The sequence below is a fragment of the Echinops telfairi genome, unplaced genomic scaffold, assembly GCF_000313985.2.
Source record: "Echinops telfairi isolate 266 unplaced genomic scaffold, ASM31398v2 ScPeMD7_60;HRSCAF=208, whole genome shotgun sequence".
Lineage (NCBI taxonomy): Eukaryota > Metazoa > Chordata > Mammalia > Afrosoricida > Tenrecidae > Echinops > Echinops telfairi.
Genome location: NW_022103958.1, coordinates 42,184,525 through 42,210,946, shown reverse-complemented (window position 1 = coordinate 42,210,946; position 26,422 = coordinate 42,184,525). Strand labels below are relative to the sequence as shown.

General features: G+C 39.2%; 1 protein-coding gene across 1 annotated transcript in view; it reads right to left on the bottom strand.

Annotated features, from left to right (window-relative positions):
* Positions 1-26,422, bottom strand: part of SBF2 (SET binding factor 2) — a 353,360-nt gene that overhangs the window by 291,767 nt on the left and 35,171 nt on the right. The gene's annotated exons all lie outside the window — the stretch shown is intronic.

The following is a 26,422-nucleotide window of genomic DNA, read 5'->3' as shown; positions in this document are numbered from 1 at the left end:
CCTGGGGACCTTGCTGCTCCATTCCCTTGCTGTTCCGCTGCACTCCCCCAGTGCTTTGCCTCAGTGTGATGGGATAAATGATCCCATAAATTCTACACTTATAAATTTAAATAGTTCCAATTTTACCACCACCTAATCTTTACAATCCTGGTCATTTATCTTCTGTTTTCTCTATTTTGTCAATGTTCCACTCAAAATTTGCCCCAACCCCCAATCCAGACCTAAAGAAAACACTACAGAAACAGCCCCAATAAAATGATTTTAAAAAGAAAAAAATTACACTAGTAACAATGAGTACCAGGAAGAAGAAAATGTTCTAAAATTGATTGTGATAATGATTGTACAACTCTTCTCGGGATGATTGATCTATTGAATGATATGCTATGTAGAAGAAGTGCCAATAAAACTGGTTAAAAAATAAAGTTTAAATAGAGAAAAAAAATCCTTAAAAATAAATTTCTACACACAAAGAAATATATTTGTATAAATATATACCAAAGCACTGCCATTGATTCAATTCTGACCCATACAGACCCAACAGGACAGCATAGAACTGTCCCGGTGTGTTCCCAAGACTGTTAACTCTTTACAGGAGTAGAAAGCCCAGCCTTTCTGCTGCAGAAAAACTGATGACTTTGAATTGCTGACCTTGTCTTTTGTAGCTCAATGAATAATCACTGTACCACCAAGACATATAAATATAAATACTATAAATATCAATAAGTACAGCACAGCAAAATTTAATTAATAATATACCTGGATCCAATTGTTCCAGTTTTTAATTATTTTATAATACCAATGGTAGAAATTAAAAAATTCAGTATCACAATATCCAACCTCCATCATATTATGAGCTCAACTAACTAGAAGCAAAGAAACCAAAAGATTCCTTTGGAGCATACATTTTCTTTGACTTCTTATTTAAATAGTAAAGTCAAAACAAGAATGAGTAATCATTTTCCCTTCAAATTTTATTTATTTATTTATTTATAATAATTTTACTGGGGGTTCATACAACTCTTATCACAGTCGATACATACATCAATTGTATAAAGCACATTGTACATTTGTTATCCTCATCATTCTCAAAACATCTGCTCTCCACGCAAGCCCCTAGCATCAGCTCATTTTTTCCCCAAGAATGAGTAATCTCATGAAGATATTTAATGTTATCCAGGAAACTGGATATGCACATATATTAATTAATTTGTGATAGCTGTAAAGTATAATTTAATTCTAAAATATTATTATTACTATTTTAAATCATTTTATTGGGGGCTCTTACACTTCTTTTAACATTCCATGCATTGATTGTATCAAGCATATTTGTACATATGTTGTCATTACTTTCTAAACGTTACTTTCTATTTGAGCCCCTTGGTATCAGTTCCTCTCCCCCACCACCCCTTGTGACCCATTGATAAATTATAAATAATCATCATTATTTTCATGTCTTACATTGACTGCTTCTCCCTTCACCCATATTTCTGTTGTTTGCCCCCAAGGTGGGGTGGGGGAGTGTGTGTTATGCATCGACCATTGCTATTGGTTCCCTCTTTCTCTCCTCACTTTCCCCCTACCCTCCTGGTATCACAATTTCTGTTCCTGAGAGGTTTATCAGACCTGGATTCCGTGTGTCATGAGCTCATATCTGTACCAGTGTATATGCTCTGGTATGCCAGAACTGAAAAGCAGGCCTGGGGTCATGATAGTGGGGGATAAGGAAGTCTCCAAGAACCAGAATATTGTGTTTCATCAGTGCTCTACTGTGCCCTGGTTGACTTACCCCTTCCCTGTGACCCTTCTGTGAGAGGATGTCCTATTGTCTATAGATGGGTTTGGAGCCTCTGCTCTGACCTCCCCTTGTTCTGAACAATATGGTTTTGTTTTGTTTTGGAGTCTTCTGTACCTGTTACCTGATCTCATTGACACCTCATGATAGCACAGGCGGGTGTGCTTCTTCCATGTGGGTTTGTTGCCTCTCTGCTAGATGGTCACTTATTTAACTTCAAACCTTTAACATCCCAGATGCTGTATCTTTTGATAGCTGTACACCATCAGCTTTCTTCACCACGTTTGCTTATGCACCCATTTTGTCTTCAGCAATCATGTCAGGAGGATGAGCATCACAGAATTCAAGGTTGTTAGAACAAAGCGTTCTTGTGTTGAGGGAGGGCTTGAGCTAAGGCCCAAAGTCCATTCACTTCCTCAATGTATTGCTATATAAACATATGTAAATAGGCCAATACCTCTATTTTTATGAATTATCATATTTACATAAGTGCATACCTATGTTTATACCTCTATCCATAGCTTTGCTTCCTAGATCCTGTCTCTGTTTCTTTTACCTTCCTCCTGTGCCACCATCATGCTCGCCCTTCTTCTGCCTCTTAGTAATTCCTCTAAGCTAGATTGCTGTTCCTCCAACACCACCAGGATCTCTATATCCTCCTATTGTTGCTTTTAATTCCCTAGTTGTTCCCTGTCTATGGTGTTGTTAGTTTGTGTCTCTTAAACAATTAGCATTACATATGAAACCGAATGGCTAACATTTACCCACGAGTAGACATGAGAAGAGGAGCAAGGGATGCTACATCAATGGTATCCGAATGGAAATGATGAAAATGTCAACACATTGGACACATTGTAAAAACTGTAACCCATGTCACAGAGCAATTTATGTAAAAACTGTAACCCATGTCACAGAGCAATTTATGTAAAAACTGTAAATGGGAACCTAGTCTGCTGTGTATACTTTACATAAAACAATAAAAACTTAAAAGAAAAAGGATAGGAACAATAATTTTGGGTGAAATTTTTGTCTTTATTTGTATTGAGATCCAACTACTGTTATAATTTCTAGAGTAGAATCCTTAGGGAAGCTGAAGAATTATTGGAACAATTCCAGTAAGTGCTAAATGTAAAGTATGTTTGGGTGTAAAATGTATAATTATTTTTAATACCAATGGTACGCATTTTAAAATTCTTATATGTTATCCTATTGGACAGGTACTGGTTCTGTGATTTAAGTATCTGTATAGTTTTACTGAAATCAAAGCATATATTCTTTTTCTTTTAAAAATAATTTTATTGGGGGTTCATACAATGCTTATCACAATCCATACATACATCTATTGTGTCAGCACATTTGTACATTTGTTACCATCATCATTCTCAAAAGTTTCTTTCTACTTCAAAAAAAAATTATTTTACTGAGAGATCTTACAATGCTTCTTACAATCCATACATCAATTGTATCAGGCAAATGTGTACATATGTTGCTATCATTCTTTTCTAGACAGTTTCTTTCTACTTGAGCCCTGGGTATCAGCTCATTTTTCCCCTCCTTCCCCTCCTCCCCTCCCTCATGAACCCTTGATGATTTATAAATTGTTATTATTTTGTCATGTCTTACACTGTCCAACGTCTCCCATCATCTACTTTTTTGTCTGTCCCCCAGGGAGGGGGTTATATGTAGATCCTTGTGATTGGTTCCCCCTTTCTCTCCTGGTATTGCTACTCTCATTATTGGTCCTGGGGGGTTTATCTGTCCTGGATTCCCTGTGTTTTCAGTTCTTATCTGTACCAGTGTACATCCTCTGGTCTAGCCGGATTTGTAAAGTAGAATTGGGATCATGATAGTGTGGGGGGGGGCGGGGGGCGGGGAGAGGAAGCATTAAGGAACTAGAGGAAAGTTGTAAGTTTCATTGTCAAAGCCTATATTTTTACGTACTTCTTGACATTTATTTCAGATGCATGAAGAGAATTGTATTCATTCCTTACATTAAAAGGAATGTAATTAAAAATACTTAGGAAAATATAATTTATAGTTTAGGATTTAAGTTCTTAGGGTAACCATAAACTATTTATTACCTAATTTGGGCTTATTTTTGTACATTTAACATTTTTCTTCAGTTCTGAAAAAAATGTAGTCATTATCTTCCCTTTAGATATTCTTTATTTTTTCTTTTTGAAATTCCTATTAAATATGAATTAGACTGTCTCATTCTGTCTTCCACGTTCTTAACATCTATTATTTTTTCTTTTCCTCTATCTGTATACTAGAGATGATATCCTCAAACTATTCATTCAAATAACTTGTTCTCTATTCAAATGATAACACGTTGCTCTTTAATATAATAAGAATTATGTTGTGGAACACAAAATAACTCAAAAGTTTATTAAAAGCATAAATCTATCCAGTAACATTTTAGCTCCATTTCCCCCTCAATTTCTTTGAAACCTTCCAGTTCCTTTTTCACGATGTACAGGCTGTTCCTTTTGGTCTTGATTTCCTCTTTTATATCTAATCATTGGGACAAACTTGTTTTGTAATATCAGTGAAAGTTTCCCATTATAATCAGTTCTGTTGCTTATTGTGTCTGTCTCTTTATATGGTTTATAAAAAGAGTTCAGGTGACACTGTGGGTTAAGCCTTAGACCAATAACCTTAAGTTCAGCAGTTTAAACCTACAAGCAATTCAAAGGGAGAAGATGAGGCTCTCTGCTCCCATAGAAATTTACAATCAAGGAAACCCTTTGAGTCAGACTGGCTCAACGGCAGTGGGTTTCATAGTTTACAATGTCTACATCCTGAACCAAATTTTTGTTGTTCTATGGAAACCTCTTTTTTTAATGACTTATGAAAATATATCTATATTACAAGTTGTTGAGCAGTTGCTTTGGCCAGGCTTTCAGGCAGTGGTTCTCCACCTTCCTGATGCCGTGACCCTTTCATACAGTTCCTCATGTTGTGGGGACCCCCAACCATAACATTATTTTCATTGCTACTTCATCACTGTAATTTTGCTACTATGATGAATCAGGTGACCCCTGTGAAAGGGTTGTTCAACCCCCCCCACCAAAGGGGTCTCGCCCCACAGGTTGAGAACCGCTGCTCTCAGGCATTTTGGTGGTTCCATACCAGGGCGGGGTTCACCCAAATGCTCCAGGTTATATTAACTTTAAAGGTGTGAGGGCTTTTCTGTTTTTTTCCTAATTATTATATAGGTGGTATGACAGTTAAGACTTCATGCCAACTTAGCTGGGCCAGAATCCTCAGTGATTGGGCAGTTACAGCACATTGATCCCCTATGATGAGCTCTAACATAATGCAACCACCTCTCTAATGAGCTGTGCAATGAGAAGCCCATCAACTGAAAGGAAGTTTTCTCAGGGGTATGGCCTACTTCCAATATAAGTGGATAATGTGGGAAAGCTTGTTTGTGTTTTGCTGGGGGTTGTGCATCTGGCTCATCATCTGACCTCCAGTTTTTTGGACTTAAGCCAACCACTTGCTATATTGCCTGATGATTTAGGGACTTGGGAGTTAATGGCAGACTCTGTGTGTGTGTATGCACGTATTTTCACATGTGTGTATTCACATGTGTGAATTCACATATGCATATTCTCACTACCAGACTTGGTCCACTCAGTTCCCAGTTGCTCCTTCCTAACAACAACAACAACAACAAAAACGATCCACCCTTCAGGCTCACTTCAAATCATAATGTACTTCATTTGTGAACGACTATTGCAGTTAGTAAAAAATGAACAATGAATAAATAGGGCAGACTGAAAAAAGAATCTGTGCTTTTTAATTATGGTGTTGGTAAAAAATATTAACTATATTATGGATTACCATAAAATCAATCAAATCTGTGTTGGAAGAAGCACATCAGAATGCTTTTTATAAGCAAAGATGGCAGACTTCATCTCACCTACTCCAGGGACCTAGAGAAGGCTTGCGTGCCTGGTAGAGGGCCAGCACAAAAGGGAAACATCCCTACTGAAACGGACTGACCCGGTGGCTGCAGCAAGGGACTGGACCACTGCAATGGCTGAGGATGGTGCAGGACTGGCAGTGTTTCCTTCTGCTGTGCGTAGGGTTACTATGACTTAAACTGACTCAAGGGCACCTAACAACAACAACATTGTAGCTAAAAATACTATTTGTTTCTAAACTATCACTCTTTCCTAACTTAGATCTAATAAGCCTTGAAAATAAGAGAAAAATGCTATTAGAAAAGATGGATTTTAGAGATAGAAAACGAATTCTGAGAGAAATGAAATGCAGTATCTTTATCAGAGAGCTAAACAGTTTAACCTAGTAAGGAATCCAGTATTGCGATCCTTTCCCTTTAATGTGGTGTTGATACATGAAATAAGAAACAAAAAATTATGTCTTAAACCCTAGGTCCTATTTTGCATTTTAGCTTAATATAAAAAAAAACAACCCAAAATCACAAAAAGGATCCATTACATATTTCTGTTTCTTATATGTAAACCTACTGACATTCCTCTTTCCCCAATTAGACTGAACGTTTATGGATTTTGATGTAAAGTGACAATACAAATTAGGTGTGACTACTAGGAGGCTGGAGGACTTGTTTAGAGATGCAATATTATATTTAAACTTGGTAAAGTGGTCTTAAGAGTCCCTCTTGGGAGCTATTTACATCTCCCCCCGCCTCTCCCCTGATTACAACTATGCAATATGATTCCATTGGAGATTTGGGGTAAAGCTGGAATGCTGTGTTCCCTAAAGAAGGAACCATGTTTAAAAAAGGAGGGGGTGGGGGTGTTGGAGGTGGGAGGGAATGTGATCCTTCTGGTCAAAAGTTCTCTTTCTGGAATTCATGATAAATGAAAAGAATTTTGGCAGTTTCTATAATGTAATTTTGTATCTCACAAGCAACGTGCAATTAATTCTTCATGTCACTAGCTCTTGGTTATCCACTGAAACAACTGATCTTATAACAAAACAAGCTGGAGAAACAAACAAAGCCTCCTCCAGTTCCTGCCTGACTCATTATAGAATTCACCTTTCCTTTCACCTCGCCCCCAATCCCAATATTGAATGACAAAAGCTGGTCTTACTGAAAGACAGGACGTGAGACAATTCTAACATCAGCAAAATTGAATTCAGCTCTGCTTAGTCACTGACTGATGACATTATTCCTATTTGTACATTTTTGAAGTACCACTATGTCCTTCAGGAAGTTCTTTTTGCATTCCAGAGTACAACAGGGACTGAAGCACAACAAAGGAAAAATGCAGAAAGTCAAGTGTCAGGACAAGAGTTGGAAGCAAACACATATGTAGGAAAATCTGGGTCAATTTATCATTTAAAAAAAAGAAATATCTAATTATCTCAAGGAAATTTAATTCAGATTTAATATCAAACTTTAAAAGATGAACAGATAGTATAATTTATAGCATAGTTAGGGAAAAGGCATTTATAAGGTTTTGCTTTTGTTTTTTTAATTGTGTAAAACCTAACATTTAGCTATACTATACATCTTGTCTTTCAAATGCCATATGATACCTGGGTAAAAGGAATGTTAACATCAATTTTCAACCTCCATTTTAGAAAAGAAACTAAATATATCTGCCTCCCCCAAGTCAGAGACAAAATTATTGAACACATTTAAATTTATTTTAAAAAGTTTTCTCTCTGAGTCTCAAAAAGCCAACAATTTTATAAGAGCATTAGAAATGACATTTTAAGATAGTCATGTGACCTCTATTTTGAAATTAACCAGAGTTCATTTAACAAACAAGTCTTGTATTTACTTCTCCAGTTGATTACCTGCCTGAGCACAAATAAACAAAAAATAGCATCTTCCTCTGTGCAAGGCACATCTGCAGGAAAAAGGCTACTAAAAAAAGAACAGTTGCTGCGCCACCTTAATATCCTGCCAGTTGATATTTTGCAATGCTTACGGCTGAACAATGCTTTAAAGAAAGAGTTTTATATTCTCATATTTAACTTGAAATTCTTGGCTCCCAAAATTAAAGTGATAGTTTTATTACTAATAAATGAATTTACCAAATGTTTTCTCCTTTTTCTATATTCCCAGATTGTGTCTTATTTTCTAAAACTCTAATAACAAAATTGTCACAGTACTCCCTACTCCCCTTTCTCTTGTATCAAATATATATTTTTAACATTGATGATTCTCCTGTATAAATATTAGCATCAAAAACACACTAGAGATAAATTTCATTTATAAAAATCCGAAAAAATTGATAATTTTGATATATGTATAGATAAAAACAGATGCTCTAGCTTCTTAGATGATTTGCTCAGCATGAAGTTTGAATAAGTGTGGGGAAAGGATTCAACCCATGTGCACATCTTTCCTCATTGTAAACCATCCAATATCTCTTTGTGTTGTTCAAAACACTGCCTCTTCATCAGCTAAGGCCACATGGAAGAAGCTCACCATCCTATGTGACCCAAAGTTTGTAAAAATCTGGAGGATACAGTATTAGAGCTTACATTCGGAAGCACTCAGTTTGCAGAAGACTGTGGATGACAGGGGAGACCAAATCCCTTTTGCAGAGTCCTCTGGTCGATCCCCTCAGACTACACACGGAGCAGGGATAAGAAGGGCCTTGTTATCAGACAGCGTGCATTGTAGGGTAGTCGCTAGGTTGAAATATGACATCTTGTCATTTGTTCTCCCTTTTGAGTCACTTGTTCCAGTTTTTAGTATTTTCTGCTTTCTTTTCAATTGAGGGTTTTCTCTGTTCCATTCTGTCATTGGGTTGTTTGTTTGTTTGGGGCTGGCTTTTGTATGTTTTTCTGCATATGAAATCCAGGATATGTGAGTCTATAGAGACAGTAAATGACTGGGTTAATGGTGTCCTAGGGCATAGCAGGAGGGGTTGATGGGAAATGGGAAGCTAACAACAAGTGCAAGGAAGAAGAAATGTCCTAAAATTGATTGTGGTGATATTGCACAACCTGAATATGATTTAACTATTGAAACGTGTGATATATGAATCATATGTCAATAACCACACTGCTTCTTGGTTTATATACTGATGCCACAATTAAGTGTTCTGGAATTCTTATTCTTTGAAATGTTATTCAGTTTGTTATGATCAGCACAGTCTAATGCTTTTGTACAGTCAATTAAACACAGTAAACATCTTTCTGGTTTCTTTACTCTAAGCCACAATCTAACAGACAAGAACAATGATAGCTCTTGTGCCATGTCCACTTCTGAATCCAGCTTGAATTTCTGGCAGCGCCCTGTTGATGTACTGCTGCAACCATTTTTAAATGATCATCAGAAAAATTTCACAAGCATATAATATCAATGATATTTTCCAGTAGTTTCCACATTTTCCAAACCTCTTGGCATAGATGAATGAGTGCTTCCAGTATTACATCTGTTTATTAGAACATCTGCATTACTGTCCCGTCAATTCCTGGAGCCTTATTTTTGTCTGTCTTCTGTGTAGCTGTGTCTTCAGTGCCATCAGCTCTGACGGCGCGTGTGAAATAAGCAAAAGGTTCAGCTAACTAAATGTGCAACCACATGTAGGTCACTGCAAAGTTAAAATGTGGACTTAAAAATCTTGACTGAATGATGTGCTCTTATCATATATGCAGTGGTAGACACCATTCATATAGAACCCTGATCTGTTTACGCTCACAAAACTCTCTGTCTATGAAAAGTGTTCTTTGGATTTCAACACTAAAGGTTAAACTAATACATTATTGACTGTCAGGTTTAACAAAATGTGAATAAAAGAAATTCAGTCTCCTAGAATTAAATTATTTACAGGATGTGAAACCACCTATCTAATAGTTTGCTTTATAATTCCTTAGATTCTTGTGCTTATTTAGGGAGCATTGGAGTACTAACTGCAGGCTGATGATTCAAACATACTGGCTGCTCCTCAGAAGAAAAATGAGTCAATTTGCTCCTGTAGAGATTTACAGCCTTGGAAACCCTCTAGAGAGGTCACTATGCCTTGGAATCAATTCCACAGCAGTGAGTTTGCTTTCAAGCCTGACTATGCTACAGATCCACGTGAGGAGCTTTTTAAAATTGTAATGCTAGAGCCACACACCCAATCACAGTCATCAAAAACGCATGGCACTTCGGCATGAAGATCAGTATGTTTTAAGGGACTCCCCAGGTGATTCCACACCACAGTAGGAGACCACTGCTTTAATTGTATACCAATTTCAACTTACAGCATACTCTCATTTTTATTCCCTGCACAGCCTTGTGAAAAATAGGTATGTCAAATAAATTACCATTTTTACGGGAGTGTTACCCATGGGCAGAAGCCAAAATGATTCGTCCAAGGCTACTCTGTGGTTGACCCTCATTCCTGGAATTTAAATCCATATCTTATACTCCAAGGCCAATGCTTGTGTCCGCTATAATTAGACATTTTCCATCTATATCTGAGCTATAAATTACTCTTATCTTTCTTAGAAACCCTCAAGGATTCCAAAAGAACAAAGCTTTATTCTTTTTTTTTTTAAGCTTCATTCTTTAAGATCCTTCGCTTATTGCATTCTTTGATAAAAGTTCTATAACACAACCTAACAGACAGTAGATTACATAGTCTGAAATTAAATACATCCATTAAAATGTGAGTAATCAAAAATTATGATGGATAATGGAATATTCTATCACATTTTGCCACCAGATGAAGTATTGTCCTCAAAAAGTTTATTATAAGCAATACTCTGTGGCATACAAGCTAAAATAAAGTTCAAAGGATGAGTTTTCTATTTAAACTAGTGTTTTAAATACAAACATGCTTTACTATAAGTTAAAAGTATGAGGACAAAAAGAGCCCATGGTAAAGTTCTAATAAGTTTTTGTTGCAAAAGTCAACCCAATTTGTGTATTTGATGTCTTAATTTAATATTCTGTCCAAAAATGTTAAATTATAGTACATATACTAATTCAAAAAGTATTTCTTAAATTTCTGGATACTGTAGATCACACTTGGTGTTAGAGTGCAAGGAAAAACAGATCTAAGAAAGGAACTACATAGAAGGAAGACTCGGCTTGAAAGGTAAGATGAGCTTTAGGGAGAGCATGTTTAAGGTACAGGCAACATCCAAGTAATAATGTCCAGTTAGAGACAGGCCAGAAGAAAAGATCATCGTGCACAAAGAAGACAGGGTTGAAAGAAGGTTACATAATAGACTAAACTTCCAGATAAGACTGGCTAGCTTCTTCCATTCCAGGCCATGGCTGCTTCGTTTCTAGAACGGCTCCTTTTGATAAGCACGAGTTCGTGGGAAAAGGTGAAATGAAAAGATAATGGAATTTTTCCACAAACATTTTGAAGGCCCCTTCAGGGGCAGTGAATTATCTAATGCCTTTTCTAGCCAAAGTCTCGACCTGCCACCAAATGACCTTTCCCTGCATGGGTCTGGGAGGAAGGTGGAGAAGGACACTGATAGGATTCACCTGTGAGTAACTGTGAATAGGGTTCCTTGGGGTGCTGTCCTGCTGTGTATGCAATGAGCCCTCTGAGAAGCAGGAGAGAATTTATTGCCAGCAAGATCCAGGAGTGGGGCCCATCCCCGGGACCTAAGATCCCTGTACAGTCTACTTCCTGGATCCAGATGACAACTGCACCATCGGAGGAGCAGCGGCAGCAGAACCAGGAGCCAGAGCATGGAACAGAGTGATGGACTTCCCAACCCACAGAGCACTTAAAGATGAGTGCCTTTGTGCAGGATGCTGGCTTGCTGAGTGGGTGCCCTTGGCACTTTAGTGTGGGAGATGGACTTTCTGATCCACTGAATGGCTGAGTGCCTTTGGGCTGAGGCTTACTGGAGTGGGGTGCCTCTAAGTAGTTAATTCAGGAAGTTGGGTTTGCTGAACAGTTTAAGCTAAGCTGAATGCCTTCGGGTTGAGGTTTATATCGGAGTGGTACGCCCTTTGTGCATTTATTAACATCCTTGACAGAATTTTGTATGTCCTGATAAACAACTCAATCTTGAGCATTTCTCAATAGCAGTACACTTGTTAACCTCCTTAGTAAACCCTTTAATCATGAAATTTGTGAATTCTGTGTAACCCTTGCAATGGACATTAGAAACTAGAAATAAAATGGAGAGCATCAAAACATTTACAGCCTTTTCATACTCTCGCTTCTAATCCAATTGTTTTTCCTTAATATGAATTTGGAAAAGTTTATGATTTTTTCCTTTGCACATTTACAGATAAAGCCTTAACACTGTTTAGATTAAAAAAAATTTTTTTTCACATAATAAGGAGGATTTAGGGAAATTTCAGCTCTAGACAGAAGTATACAAGGACTGGCACTCCCCCAAGCTAATTAAAGATGAATGTTCAGTATTTGCTTGTTTCAAAATAAAAAAATAAAGACAACCAACACTGATACAGTGTATGGATGTATTTTGGTACATATCAACACTTAGATGTAGACATGCAGACTCAACTTTAGTTCTTATGTATTTTAGAGAGTAGAGCTAGAATTCAAAGGCAACCTTGGAAATCTGCTTAACATCTATCTGGGTCATGATATGTTTTTCAGCTTCTCACTTGCCTAGCACCTTCAACTGTATAACACACAGCCAAAATCTCTCTCTTCCTCCCTCTGTCATCAAGTCAACTCCGACTCACTGTCGCCTCTCAGGCAGGGAAGAACACCGTGAGTTTCTGAAACTGTAACTCTACCGGAGTAGAAGGCCCTATCTTTCTCCTGTGGAGCGGCTGGTGATTTCAAACTGCTGACCTCTCACTTAGCAGCCCAACACATAACCACTAGTCCACCAGGACTCCTCACTGAACTACAAGGGCTCCAAAATCCTAAAAACAGGTCAAATAAATACTTAAGAAATAAAATTTGATATCATAAATCTTTGCTTTTCTTATAGAAATTTCTCCAAGAAGTATTATTTGTCACTTGACAAAAAATTGTAGCAAATTCAATGATGTGATTTCCTGATCTGCAGCAAATGTCTGGCGAAGTAGAGGGACAGTGAAAAGAGGAACGCCTTCCACAAGCTGAATGGACACAGTGGCTGCAGCAATGGTGTCCACAGAACAATTGCGGGGATGGCGCAGGACCATGCAGTGTTTTGCTCTGTTGTGCACAGAATTGCCATGAGTCAGAACCAACTCAATTAGGCACCGGACAACAACTGAGGATGAAAATGAAGCTACAGAAATCTCAGTAAGTATGCTAGTATCGGTTACCCTTCATACCTGCTCACTGGCATATTATTTTCAGGCACCATTTATTACAGTGTATGATGAAAGTGATACTCACCTTGCGTAGCCTTAGTCATCTACCAAAGGTTAAATTACTTTACACACACTCCTAGAAAAATGTACAGAGCACGTAAGGAATAGACTTTTGCAGCTACACATACACACACACACATCTTGTCTACACCTTTTTTGTGTTTTCTGGCAGCAGCTAGTTGAATCTTGACTTCTTCATGAATCACCACATAAGTATCTCTTTCTTTTTGGCTTTATTCTTCCCTACCTGGTCTTACCTCCCCAACCACCTGGCTCAACTTTAGCCAACCCTCCCTGCTGAGAGTGAAGAAGGAATCCGGGTTAGAGTGTCACAATATGGTGTCAGATGGAATCTGCCCATGGTCTCTAAGAAGAGAAAGCAAGGAATGAAGGTACTGAGGGAAAGAGATGGGTAAGAATGGGGACATGTGGCCCAGCTTACTAATATTTGTAATTTGCAGGAGTGAAATTACTTATTTCTCCTTTCTTACGGTAGATATTTTGGGATATGACATTTTATATTACTTAATTGCTTTCACCCTCTTTAATATCAATTTAAGGGAAAAGTTAAGGGTTTTCCTATTATCTAGGTAGTTTTTTTTTAATTAATTTATTGGGGCTCATAAAATTCATCACAATACATAGATCAATTGTGTAGAGCACATCTATACATTTGTTGCCCTCATCATTCCCAAAATTTGCTTGCCTCTTGGGTTATCTAGGTAGTTTTTAACCCTATAATACGAAATCTTTTTAAAATGTGATATTTAAATTTCTGGATTTGTATATTTTAAAATTCTATAAGAAATTATAAATATTAAAAATCACCTTCCCTCACTTAAGAAAGAACAGGTAAAACTTTTCCTCACTGCACTTAAGTAAATAAATGCTGTGTGGTGTACACCCTTTGCAAACTTCTGTATTTGTTCAAATCTAGCTTTAAATATAAGGTGCCCTAGTGGCACTATGTAATAATTTTTAAAATAAAAATACTATTTCCACATACATCTTACTTTTCTCACCTACATGAAGGGCCAGATAAATCTACCTGATTTGCTTCCATAGTTAAATATAGTGTATTTACCTGGACTATTCAGAAGGTTTCAAATATTTTGCTATTACAAGAAATATCATGAACATCCTTTTGTTAAAAGTAGAATCTCAGAGGAAAGTAAAAGAAAATAGAGGAAAGAACTAGGGGACAAGGGGTATGTATAAAGGTATTAAGACTGGAATGTACATATGTAAACATATTTATATAAGAGTGTGGGGAGAAAAAAAGAAGAAAAAAAGAGTGTGGGGAAACAGATCTACGTGCATATATTTATAGGTTTAGTATTAAGGCAGCAGACGGACATTGGGCCTCCACTCAAGCACTTACTCATTGCAAGAACACATTGTTCTATTAAATTGGCATTCCAGGATGCACACCTTCCCGACACGATTGCTGAAGAAAAATGTGAACATAAGCAAAGGCGGTGAAGAAAGCAGATGGTGCCCGGCTACCAAAAGATATAGAGTCTGGGGTCTTAAAGGCTTAAAGGCAAACAAGCGGCCATCTAGCTGAGAAGCACCAAAGCCCACATGGAAGAAGCACACCAACATGGAAGAAGTCTGACCACGAGGTGTAGAAGGGATCAGTTATCAGACATCAAATGACTGAAAATCATATCAGTGGGTGCCCGCTCTACTGACACAATCACTGAAGACAAACATGTGCATAAGCAAAGGTGATGAAGAAAGCTGATGGTGCCTGGCTAGCAAAAGATATAGCGCCTGGGGTCTTAAAGGCTTGAAGATAAACAAGCAGCCAACTGGCTCAGAAGCAACAAAGCCCACATGGAAGAAGCACAACAGCATGTGAGACCATGAGCTGTCGAAGGGATCAGGTATCACGCATCCAAGAACAAAAAATCATATCATTGTGAAGGTGGGTGAGTGCAGAGTGGAGACCCAAAGCCCATTGGTGGGCAATTGAACACCCCCTTACTGAGGGGTTGTGTGGGGAGGAGACGAGCGAATCAGGGTGCAGGGTAGCAACGATGAAACATATAACTTTCCTCTAGTTCTTTAATGCTTCCCCCCCCCCCCCACTATCATGATCCCAATTCTACCTTACAAATCTGGCTGGACCTGAGGATGTGCACTGGTACAGATAGCAACTGGAAACACAGGGAATCCAGTATAGATGACTCCTTCAGGATCAGTGGTGAGAGGGGTGATGCCTGGAGGGTGAAGGGAATGTGAGGTAGAAAGGGGGAACCAATTACAAGAATCTAAGTATTGCCTCCTCCCTGGGGGATGACAGCAGAGGAGAGGGCGGAAGGAAACATCGGACAGGGTAACATGACAAAACTATAATTTATGAACTATGAAGGGTTCATGAACGAGGGGAAGTGGGAAGGGAGGGGAAGATGAGCAACTGATATTAGGGGCTAGAATGGGAGGCAAATGTTTTGAGAATGATGAGGGCAACAAATGTGCGTATGTGCTTGATACAATGGATGTATGTATGGATTGTGATGAGAATTGTACGAGCCCCCAATAATTTTTTTTAAAAAGTAGAATCTCACCATTCATGTGTGAATATATCTTAATAATCATCAACACTTAGTTTTAGACCTCTCATAGTTTGCACAATCTGATAACTGAGATTGGAGGCAGATTTTTTAAAAAAAATCATTTTATTGGGGTCTCTTACAACAATCCATATATCAATTTTATCAATCACATTTGTGCATATGTTGCCATCATCATTTTCAAAGCATTCTCTTTCTACTTGAGCCCTTGGTATCAGCTCCTCTTTTTTCCCTCCCTCACCCTCCTGAACCCTTGTTGGAAATAGATTTTCATTGTTTCAGTAAAAAGTATTTCTCCACCAGTAAGCAGAGTTTTTAATTTTCAACCATTTCTCTATTTGGTTCTATTATTAATTTCTGGATACGTTTTGAGAAGAGCACCTTTAAAAATTTTTTTTACCTTGTTTAACAATATCTACCACAGTACATACAGTGTCAAAAAACCCTGCAAATGCAAAATACAGGGCATCCTTTCAATGGCATATATTGAAGGGTTGTTTTAACAAGTTCACCACAGGATTATTAAGTCTCTAGGAAAACGTGTCTGCCCTTAACTTTGCTGTATATTACTCCATTAAAGCCCAGTGAGTTATTAAAAACACTCACTGCCATCAAGTCAATTCTGACTCATAGCAACCCTACAGGACAGGCTAGAACTGCCCGTGAGTTTCCAAGACTGGAACTCTTTACGGAGGAGGACTGACTGACTGACTGGTGGTTTTGAATCACTGACCCTGCAGTTAGCAGTCCAACATGTAACACTATACCACCAGGGTTCCTTTTCTGAGGGCAAGGTGTCCACTGAAAATGCCAAACCATGTGGGGCCCCAACTGTAGTAGTTGGGTTATATTCTCAATATGACCAGTCCAGCCATAATCCCTTATGTGACATAATTTTGGATTTCATACCTTTCACACCTGTGGCTACAGTCTCATTTTGGAGGGTATTATCTGCTAATAAACAAGAACAGGATAAAATTAAGATCTGATCTTAGAAGGTGTGAACCAGGCCATACTCTTTGGTTAATGCTTATTTTGGTCACTGTTACTTATATTGGATTGAAGGGATTATAAACCACAGCTGAGAAAAGACAAATAAACTCTTTCTGGGATAAAATCTAGGAAAATGATTAAAACTACTAGGAGACCAATGCTTATTGAAAACATTCTGCCAGAGGCCCCAGGTTATATATGCATCAATAAGATATAGTCCAGGGGTGGAGAATAAATTATTATATTTGGGTGAAATTTGATTACATCATGTTACTCCCACCAAACGTTACTTTTCTGTGCATGGCCCTGGTAAGAAGGTAGGGGGGAATACTGATAGGATTCACCTGTGAGTAATTGTGAACAGGACTCCCGGCAACGCCATGCCATGCCATGCCATGCCATGCCATGCCACTGTGTATAAAATGAGCCCACTGGAAAGCAGGAGGTGTGAGCTAATCACTGGCAAGAGCCAGGAAGAGAGCAAGTCCTCTGGCCCCCCTCTGGCCCCCCTCTGGCCTACCCCTGCTTGACCTTTGGATTTTGGACCCACATATCTCCAGACTTTCCTGAGTTCTGTGGGACACTGCAGCAATTCACAGACGCCAGAAACATGAGGGAATGTACTCAAAGGAGGAGTAGGGGAAGTGGTGCAGACTAGCATCTTGCAAGAGTTGGACTTTGGGGACTTCTTCAATGGCCAACTCCTGGGGACTAGTTTGCTATTAATTCTTACAAAAGAAATGATTCCTATAATACACCCAGACTCTACAAATTCCATATACTGGTAGATTTCTGTCCTGGAGAAATAAACTCAAAAGTTCTGGTTTTATAACTCTGGAAGATATTAACCAATTTTCCATCTAATCAATCTTATTCTTCCATTTAAAGAAGTTATTTTCCAAATGGACCATTCAAGTGTGTTCTTCAAATGCTCCAGCATATAGCTCTTTAGTTCTATAGATTCTTGCATTAAGAATTGACTTTTTCCAGCTCCCCTCAGTCTGTGTGGGGATCCTGCTACACCCCTGCTGATTCTGCTCTCCCTCTGGTTTACACACACACACACACACACACACACACACACACACACACACACACACGAAAGGTAGTTGAAGCCTGAATAGAGGGGGTACACTGTTTAAGACATTGTACAGTTCCTCAGAATAAAAGTCTGGTTTCTAAAACTAAGAAAAAAAAAAAGAATTGACTTTTTGACAAACAGTCACTCTACATTTGTACAGACTGGCACGTTACTAATCGTTAAGGATATATCTGGACAAAGGGTTTATTTGTAGCTTGACATTCTGGGCTTTCTCTTTTAAGGGAGGCCTTCTTCATCACTGCATTGTCAAAAGAAACAAAATCACAGTCGTATTTCCTATAACTTAAAAAGCAAGATTTACTTGGAATTTTATTATGAATGCCAGAATCGTGTAGTTTTACTCTTTCAATATAGAGTACATTATGTTGATAGATTGCATTAGAGAGAAACATGTTTGTTTTCTGGAGTAAAACCTACAGAGACAGCACGTTATCATCTCAGCACACTACTAGATTCACTTTGCTAATACTTTGTTTAGGATTTTGTGCCTATACTTTCTCTATGGTGCTATCTTCATCAGGTTTCCCACTAATTTCCTTTTTCTGTCTGAAACTAACACATTAAATTTAATGTAATAACTCCCTAGTTTCTTCTGATCCATGACAGTTTGGGTCTTTTGAAGTACTTAGTTCTTGATCAGGGCCTTAACCATTTTATAAAGTACTGAACAGGTGTTTTGTGGCATGTCTCACAATTTGGATTTCTCTGATGTGCTCTCATGAGTAAAGTGGGGTTCTGAGGGAAGAACCACAGAAGAGAGGTGCCTTTCTTATCACATCAGGGGATACTGATGCAATTTATTATTGGTGATGTTACTGTTGACTTAACCTTGACCACTTGGTTATTAACAACTTTTGCACTTCATCAATTCTGTTACCTCATTGCTTTAACAAACATTGCACCACGAGTGACAGGAAGTAGAGATAGAACTATGACATACAATTAAGGAAATAATTTAACGAGAGAGAATAGATCCTTGGACAATGGCTAAGACTTTAGATGGGGAGGCCGTGTACAGAGGCAATGGGAAGGCATGTCAGAAAGCGGCAGCAGAAAAAAGTGAGAGCCCTTGGGAGGAGTGTCCAGGAGACTGTTAGGACAAGATTAGTCCGGCAGGGGAAATTGTTTGCCTATTCACTCAAAATATTTTTGAGAGCCAGGCACTTTGTCAGAGAGTAACCCAAACCAAAATCAAACCCATTGCCGCTGAGTCTATTCCAAATCACAGAAAACTTAGAGACCAGAGTAGAACTGCTCCTTCGGGTTTCTAATGTTCTAAACACTTGTTAGTAGAAAGCGTCATCTCTCTCCCTCACAACCTGTTCAAACTGCTGACTTTATGCTCAGCAACCCAAAAAGCACCTCCTTATGTCACCGGGGCTCCTTAGTGAGCACAAATAAGTGGTAAAAGATTCAAATGATTTATGAATGGTCTTAAATTCCTAGCAAAAAGGATGATGTATTGAATATATTTTTAAAAATCATTTTATTGGGGGCTCATACAACACTTATCACAATCCATACATACATCCAGTGTATGTCAAGCACATCTGTACATCTGTTGCCCTCATCATTCTCAAAACATTTGCTTTCTACTTAAGCCCTTGGTATCAGCTCATTTTTCCCTGTCCCACCCCACTTCCCCCTCCCTCATGGACCAGATAATTTATAAATTATTATTTTGTCATGTCTTACACTGTCCGACGTCTCCCTTCACCCACTTCCCTGTTGTCCATACCCCACGGAGATTATAAGTAGATCCTTATAATCAGTTTCCCCTTTCTACCCCACCTTTCCTCCACTCTCCGGTAGTGCCACTCACCACTGGTCCTGAAGGGTTCATCTGTCCTGGATTCCCTGTGTTTCCAGTTCCTATCTCTACCAGTGTACATCCTCTGGTCTAGCCCGATTTGAAAGTTAAAATTGGGATTATGATAGTGGCAGGAAGGAAGCATTTAAGAACTAGAGGAAGGTTGTATGTTTCATCGTTGCTACACAGAACCCTGACTGGCTCATCTCCTCCCCGCGACCCTTCTGTAAGGGGATGTCCAGTTGCCTAAAGATGGGCTTTGGGCCCCCAATCTTCACTCCCCCTCATTTACAACAATATGATTTTTTTTGTTCTTTGATGCCTGATACCTGATCCCTTTGACACCTCGTGTCACACAGGCTAGTGTGCTTCTTCCATGTGGGCTTTGTTACTTCTGAGCTAGATGGCTGCTTGTTTACCTTCAAACCTTTAAGACCCCAAACACTATGTCTTTTGATAGCTGGGCACCATCAGCTTTCTTCACCACATTTGCTTATGTACCCATTTTGTCTTCAGTGATCGTGTCAGGAAGGTGAGCATCATGGAATGCCAAGTTAACAGAACAAAGTGTTCTTGCATTGAGGGAGTACTTGAGTGGAGACCCAATGTCCATCTGCTGCTTTAATATTAAACCTATAAATATATGCACATAAATCTATTTCCCCATCCTCATATATAAATATATTTACATATGTACAGGCCTGTATTTAGGCCTCTATAAATGCCCTTTACCTCCTATTTCTTTCCTCTATTTCCTTTTACTTTCATCTTGTCCCACTATCATGCTCAGCTTTCATTTGGGTTTCAGTAATTTCTCTTGATTATATTGCCCTTGATCAATCCCTACCAGGCCTCTCACACCCTCCTTGCCACTGGTTTGGGATCACTTGTTGTTCCCTTATCCCTGTGTTGGTCAACACCACATCCTTTTCCCCACCTCCCCCTCTCCCATGTCCCCCCAGAACTATCGGTCCCGTTGTTTTCTCCTCCAGACTGTTCATCCGGTCTGTTATATACGTAGACCTGCAGAGATAATAATATGCACACAAAAAAACAAGACATAGCAAAACAAAGCAAGAAAAGAAAACAACAACAAAACAATGGAAAAAATAGATAAAAATTTAAAAAAGGAAAAACCTATAAATTAGTTCAAGGTCTGTTTGTTGACCTCTAGCAGTGTCCTGTGGTTGAGTCCCATGGGGTGCCATGCCCTGGCCCCAAAGTCTATCCTTGGCACTTCCTCGGGACCTCCCTGTTCTGTTCCCTGACACTCTGCCACACGCCCTTAGTGTTTTGCCTTGGTGTGTTGTGGTCAGATGGGGCCAATCCTGACTCTGTGTCTCCAGTGCTGTCCCCCATAGGGCCATGGGTCAGCAAGGGACGTCATGTCTCATAGTGGGGCCAGCCACATGGTCCATTCTGTGCATTGGCTATTCAGAGCGGGGATATCATCCTCCAGGCCTGATGGGCCAGGATGCGCTCCACTCTCTCTTCCTTCCCCTTCATTTGTTCTCGGGTGCTCTGATCAGACATGCCCCTCTCCCCAAGCTGCAGCTTCAGTGCTGTCCTCTGAAATAAATTCTTCTGGGGGGAGGGGCGGCTATCCACGTAGTTGGGATTGGGTGAATATAATATTTTAACGAAGTCTGTCTTCTCAGTCCATCTTGATCTGGAAGCTCCGCTAAAACTTGTGCAGCACCCTAGCTTTCAGAAAGGTTAGATTTTAGTCTTACAAAGTACCTGAAGGTATGTGGTGTAACTGGTGTTCAGAAAGTTTCCAATAAATTGAATTATAAATGAAACTTCCCAGCTGTGGAAATTCTACAGCACACCAATTCCAAACTTGAGTAAATAATATGATAAACACATGTCTGTTGTCAGCCCCTTATTTATCTTTCTAATTAGACCGGCTCCATATGATCAAGGGTGATGTCTATTTCAACTACTACCATATAAACAGCACCTAGCACAGATTATGGGAGGAACACATTGTTGGCTGGTGGTGGTGGTAGTTGTTGGTGGTGGAGGTGCTGGTGGGGATGGGGGTGCTGGCGGTCGTACTTGGTGGGCGGCAGTGGGGGTGCTGGCGGTGGTTGTTGTTGGTTGTTGGTGGGGATGCTGGTGGTGGTAGTTGATGGAGGTGCTGGCAGTGGTAGTTGATTGGTTGTGGGTTGTGGGTGGTGGTGGTGGTTAGGTACCATTAAGTCAGTTCTGACACATAGCAACCCTACATACAATAGAATTAAACACTGCCTGGTCCTGAGCTCTCCCCACAATTGCTGTTATGTTGAAGCCCATTGTTGGAGCCACTGTGTCAATCCATTTTTCCAAGTCTTCCTCTTTTTCGATGACTCTCTACTTTACCAAGTATGATGTCTTTTTCCAGCATCTGTTCTCTCCTAATAACATGTCCAAAAGACAAAAGACAAAACCCACCAGCCCCTCCGTGGGATAAAGATGAGGCTGCCTGCTCCTATAAAGATCCACATCCTTGAAACCCACAGGGGCAGTTCTATCTGTCCGCTAGGTTGTGATAAGTCAGAACTGACTCGATGACTGTGAAGTTTGTTTGATTTGGCTTTCTGGAGGCACATGGCTCCAACTTACACCCTGCCTCTGTCTGAAGTATTCCCTTCCATAGCAGAATACCATGTAACAGCCACTACTCCAGACTCTACTTGTTGGGTTCTCAAAATAAATAAATAAATAAATAAAGCTTTAGGTAGCAATGTAACCAGTAGTAGCAAAAATGTATTATTACATTCATTATTAGTGGCAATTTCTTAATTGTTTAGGAGGATAATGAGGAACCTAGACACTAAAAGGTAGGTGAGATACCATATGGTCAATTCCCAAGCTAATTCTCTGCAAAGACTAGCTAAATAGCTTAGGCTTACATCAAAATTGATCTTTGACTACTTCTGAGTTCTCTGCTGAAATTTCTTCCTTATTTCCATGTGTATAACTCCCATGGAACCCTGCTGCCATCTGCCCCTAACAAATACAAGACTGTAATCAAACTATATAAATGTAAAGTAGCAACTACATTGATTTTTTAAAAATCATTTTGATTCTTTATAAGCTATCATGTCCTATAATAATAGTACATTTCAAAGTTGAGAATTAAATACCCTTGTATGCGATGATGAGGTTTGAATGAAATAAATGAGACATTTAAATGCCTGAATTAATCAGTAATACTGAAATCTAGTTCTACTGTAGTTCACCCCTGAACTAATTCCTCTTAAATTTAAAACTCATTTAAAAATACAAAAGGAAAAAAAAAAAAAACACAAAAGGAAGGGGGAAATCTTGTATTTCATTTCCTTACAATAAAAAACACAGAAAAGAAGAACAGATGTGCTAAAAGGGGAATATAATAATTTATCATTTAAAATACAAGTTGGCTGAAAAAACAAGACTATTTCAAAATATGTTTGAGCTATACCAACCTCCCCTAAATCACTAAGGATATTTAATTGAATAAAACCATCTTGGCTACAGAAGCTAGTTTTTAAGTTGTTCAGCTGAACATATTTCACCTTGAGATAGTTCATTATCTCCTTTCATTCTGCCTTAAAAGAAAGGGCCTGTGTTCTGCACCTGGATGAAATAGCTCAAACTTCACAAATACTTCAAAGAAAACATTTTTAAAACATGGCAGGTCTGAGATAGCATGTACTCTGCTTCTCCCCACCCTACCTCCACTTTCCACCCTAGTCTGTATAAAAAGGCCAACTGCTGAGTAAAATGAAGAACAGGCATGAAATGTGAGGATAAATGACTAAATAAGGGTAGAGCAGCACTGCAGTCATTACCTAATGTATTATTAAATTCACAATCAACCATGACTTAAGCCTTCTGGAATTGGGGTGAAATCATTACAGAAACACCAGTGAGCATTTCTTGGAAGACTCCTAGATTACTAGGGGTTCCTCCCAACTTTCTGTGAGAAAGGTTGACACACATCTCCCTTGGAGGACAGCATACTTATATGCTATCATCAAATCTATGTTCCAATATTCATGATTGCAAAACCTCAAGAACTATAGTGCCACATGGGGCTTTCTTTCTTTTTCTTTTCGTAAGATGTCTATTTCTCAACTTTTATTTAATTTTTTAATTTAAAAAATTTAATCATTTTATTGAAAGCTCTTACAGATATCATAACATTCCATAGTTCAATCACATCAAGCAGTGTTGTACAGTTGTATAGTACAACCAGTTTCTATATTCAACATTTTTTATTTTAATTTTTAAATTATTTTTCAAAAATCATTTTATTGGAGCACTTACAGCTTTTATTACAATCCATACATCAATCCATTGTGTCAAGCTCATTTGTACATATGTTTCCATCATCCTTTTCAAAACATTTTATTTCTACTTGAGCCCTTGGTATCAGCTCATTCCCCCTCCCTCATGAACTCTTGATAATTTATAAATTAGTTTTTTCATGTCTTACACCAACCACTATCTCCTTTCACCCAATTTTCTGCTGCCCGTCCCCCTAGGAGGGAGTTATATGTGGATCATTGTGATCAATTCCCCCTTTCTCCTCCTACCTTTCCCTTTTCCTTTCCCTCGTGGTATAGCTACTCTCATTGGTCCAGAGGGGTTTATCTGTACTACTAGATTCCCTGCGTACATGCTCTAGTCTAGCCAGATTTGTAACGTAGAATTTTGGGGTCATGATAGTGGGGGGTACGCCAGGAGGGGGTGGAAGCATATTAAAGAACTAGAGGAAAATTGTGTTTCATCGGTGCTATACCGCACCCTGACTGGCTCATCTCTTCCCTTGTGACCCTTCTGTGAGGTTATGTCCAATTGTCTGCAGGTGGGCTTTGGGTCGCCACTCTGCACTCCCCCTCATTCACATCAATATGATTTTTTGTTTTGGGTCTTTGATGCATGATACCTAATCCCATTGACACCTCATGATCACACAGGCTGTTGTGCTTCTTCCATGTGGACTTTGTTGCTTCTCAGCTACATGGCCACTTGTTTATCTCCAAGCCTTAAGACTCCAGACCCTATATCTTTTGATAGCCATGCACCATCGGCTTTCTTCACCACATTTGTTTATGCACCCATTTTGTCTTCAGCGATCATGTTGGGAAGGTAAGCATCACAGAATGCCAGGTTATTAGAACAAAATGCTTTTCGTTGAGGGAGTAGAGGCCCGATGTCTATCTGCTATCTTAATACTTAACATATAAATATATGTACATAGATCTATTTCCCTATTGTTACATGTAAATATATTTATATATGTACATGCCTGTGTTTAGAATTCTATAAATGTCCTTTGCCTCCTAGTTCTTTCTTGTTTCCTTTTACTTTCCTCTTGTCCCACTATCATATTCAGCCTTCAAGCACTTGATCAAACCCCACCAGACCTCTACACCTTCCTTGCCATCAATTTTAGTTCACTTCTCTTGTCCCTGGGTTTATTGGCACCCCCCTTTCTTCCCCCCACATCGCCCTCTCCCATGTCCCCCCAGAACCATAGGCCAGTTATTTTCTCCTCCGGATTGTTTATTCTACCTATCTTATCTAGATAAGACATGCAAAACAAAACAAAAGGAAAAAAAACACAAGACAACAACCAAAAAGAAAAGCCTATAAGTAGGTCCAGGTCTGTTTGATGACCCTTAAGAGTGTTTTCCGGTCAAGTCTGATGGGGTGCCATGCCCTGGCCCCAAAGTCTATTTTTGGTATTCCTCGGGGACTTCGTTGCTTGTTCCTCTTACTGCTCTGGTACACGCCCTTAGTGTTTCGCCCCATGTGATGGGGTCAGATTGGGTACAATTCCCACACTTGTGTCTCCAGTGTTCCCTATGCATTAGTGAGGGATGTCATGTCTCCTGGTGGGACTGGCCCTATGATCCTCTCTGTGAACTGGCTGCTCCGAGCCAGAATATCAAGTTATATAACAGGGCACTAACTCACCCAAGGGGAGGGTATTGTTTATATCTCCACAGGAGAGGGAGAGAGGGACCAGACTTCAACCTGGTGCACCAAGACATGAATGCAACATACAGGCATGAAGCAGTTAACCAACAGAGAGGTCTATGGGGCTGGCCCCAATCCCAACTACATGAATCTCTGTCCCCACCTCCACCCACCAAAAGAATGCACTACAGAGGACAACACTAAAGCTACAGCTTGCGGAGAGAGATGTGTCTGATCAGAGCACAAGGGAGTAAACTAAGAGGGAAGGAGAACGGGAGTGGATCACATCCTGGCCCGGGCTTTCATAGAGTGAAAATGTGTAGTAAGATTATAAAAAGTCTTTGCTTCCATGAAAAAGGGAATGAATTTTGGACTCCCAGCAAGATGCAGACTACCCAAACTTTCTACCAACTAAAATACTGAAAACTAGAGGGGGCAGATATAGATGATAATCCTTGAACCCCAAGGTGGGAAACAGAACTGGGAAGAGTATAGCAAACTCAACATTCATAACATCTAAGAGTCTGGGAGGCCAAGGCTCCGCTTCTTGTTTGTGGGTTGGAGATGTATCCCATTCACATTCTCCTAAGTAAAATGATTCTCCATGATGTCCTCTCCATAATAAAATCAATTTCAAGGTGCTACTTGTAAGCACATGACTGTTACTATATATGCTTAAAGGCTATCTGCCTAAAGATTATCTGCCATCAAAAGCAATCAGAACCTATTGTTTGTCCCACTCTAAGTAGGACAACCACTCCCTTCTGATAAGTATACAGTGAACCCTCGCCACTTGGCGCTTCGACTACCGCCGGCTTCACTCTATCGCAGTTTTTGCGTAACAGCGCATGCTCTGTTATTACTGCCACTGATTGGCTCATACTGTACACGCTTGATGCCATAAATAATATAATAAATAATAAATGATAATTGTAAC